The 2,143-nt window shown below is 30.8% G+C and overlaps 1 protein-coding gene across 6 annotated transcripts in view; it reads right to left on the bottom strand.

The window, feature by feature from the left end:
- Window positions 1–2,143, bottom strand: part of LOC106873483 (synaptotagmin-6) — a 286,327-nt gene that overhangs the window by 63,095 nt on the left and 221,089 nt on the right. For 2 of the 6 annotated variants that reach the window (XR_001409880.2, XR_001409879.2), the window contains exon 8: window positions 1,087–1,178. The exons of 1 other annotated variant lie outside the window; for it this stretch is intronic. The gene's annotated coding sequence lies outside the window, so the exon portion shown is untranslated. Of the gene's footprint in view, window positions 1–20; window positions 1,179–2,143 lie in introns of those variants that run through there. 3 more of the 6 variants (XR_008263444.1, XR_008263443.1, XM_014920871.2) reach the window with 3 other exon arrangements.

Below are 2,143 nucleotides of genomic sequence, written 5' to 3'. Positions count from 1 at the left end.
TTTTTTTTTTTTTTTTTTTTTTTTTAAACTTTTTTGAGAAGCGACAAAGCAAAATTTTGTGATAGTGAAATGCTCGCTAGCAAAATCGCTATAATGTCAAAAGATTTTAATTAACGAAAAATCTACCCTCTTTGACAACAATAGTCAGTATTTAAATGATTACTTCAAGGGGAGGCAACACTGAAATTGTAATTGATTGAAAGTAATTAAATATGGTATGCAATTGGTGGAGTGCCTAACATTTAGCAATGCGATGACAACTTCAAGCATGTTTCGCACTTATTAAAACTCATTTACAAAACCTGGTTTGACTGTAATTTCAAGCGCTTAGAATGATAGGAATAATATAGGTTTTTGTGAATGAATACTGAGTGAGGTAATAAATTCAAAGAATGATGAGGAAGGCACCCAAGGGACACCTTCGGCATACATAATAGTAAAGTGGGTGTTAGAATATATGACGTAGTAAGCCAAGAAAGTTAAGAGAATTATAATTACATTCTCAGTGATAAAAACAATCCAACTCAAATCAATAATTCTAGTCAAAACGGCAGAAAAGACGATAACGATTTTTGTAACGTTTGGTAGAATAATCGATTATATTGACAGATTGATTGCTATTTGGTTTTATTTTAATACCTGTAAAAGAAAGAAATGGTAAATAGTCGACTCTGGCAGTATTTAAATTCAGAACGCAACTAATTGTCGTTATAAGTGAATAACGCATGGACACCATCTGCATGAAAACAACAGTGAAGTTATCATATATTAATATATTAAACATTAAACATTTTAAATAATTGTGTACTGGAGAAAGAAACAAAAAAAGTCTATGACTAATATTTTTTAAAATTATTTCCACAAGTACGGGAGACAATTCTGAGTGTGTTTCCACTTATTAAGACCTTATCTGCAAAACGTACAAACATATATTTCACCATACTTGCCGAAACAGGGACAGGAGAATGACTAAGTAAATTACAAAATTGCATATATCAGTTGACGTAAAAAAATAAATTTAGTTTACAGATTAATTTACAGTGACGCCAACTGCATGCAAAAGAAATAGTTAAGTTGGTGACTCACCATTTCGGCCAACCTACTTCTTCTCATTAAGGTCAGTTTTGTTTTCTTTTGTCTGCACACAAGAGAAATGCAGTTTGGGGGACTTCCATGTCCTTCCAACGGGCATTAACGGCAAAAGTGAAGTAGTAGGTCATTAATAAATTTTAATTAATACTAACCCAAAGATTTGAATATAAAACATGTAGAACATGGTGTGTCAACCAATTACAAAGTCTCTTTCTTTTCTTCTTTTCTTACAACAAAAGTAAAACACTGTTATATATATATATATATATATATATATATATATATATAATTCAGTTCCAGCATATTAAAATATATTCACAAATTATATTAATAACATAAGATTAACGATTAACATTCGCAAAAACTGTACAGCATTGAGTGAATATGAAACAAACTTGTTCCATTCCTTTGGATAGAGCGCTAATCAGTACATACCTGCGTTAATCTACCGCAGGTATATATTCCCTGTTTTGTGATGCAGCTCCGATGTTAGTGACCTAACCTAGAGCTCGGGAAGTATTTGATACAGCTGCCTATCTTCTCTGACGCATCTTTCCCGCGATAACATTAAGCAAGGATATGAAATAATATTATACGCAAGTATTTGCGTGTATGTGTGTATATATATATTTACATACATATATACATTATGTGTGTGTCAGCTTGTATTCAGCACGTTTCTGTCATGCTATATATATATATATATATATATATTGCTGGAAGGGACGCTATTTCGTTATGCAACCATAATATACTACCAAGTATATTAAAGGTTCATAAGCTAATACTGTGTCCTAACTGTGTTAGCAGTGCGATTCAATCACTTTTTAAAGTTATCTCTAAAGATTAGAACCAGCAGCAAATGTTATGACGTTTTGCATACGAATACATCTACGTAAACAATACGTTGCAACTTTCAGCAGTACTGGCTCTAATTTCTATAGAAAATCTGTAGAGATAACTTTAAAAAGTGATATATATATATATATACATATATACATATATGTATATATGTATGTATGTATATATATATATATATATATATATATAT

The sequence above is a fragment of the Octopus bimaculoides genome, chromosome 2 (genome assembly GCF_001194135.2).
Source record: "Octopus bimaculoides isolate UCB-OBI-ISO-001 chromosome 2, ASM119413v2, whole genome shotgun sequence".
Taxonomy (NCBI): Eukaryota; Metazoa; Mollusca; class Cephalopoda; order Octopoda; family Octopodidae; genus Octopus; species Octopus bimaculoides.
This window is presented reverse-complemented; position numbering and strand designations above follow the sequence as displayed.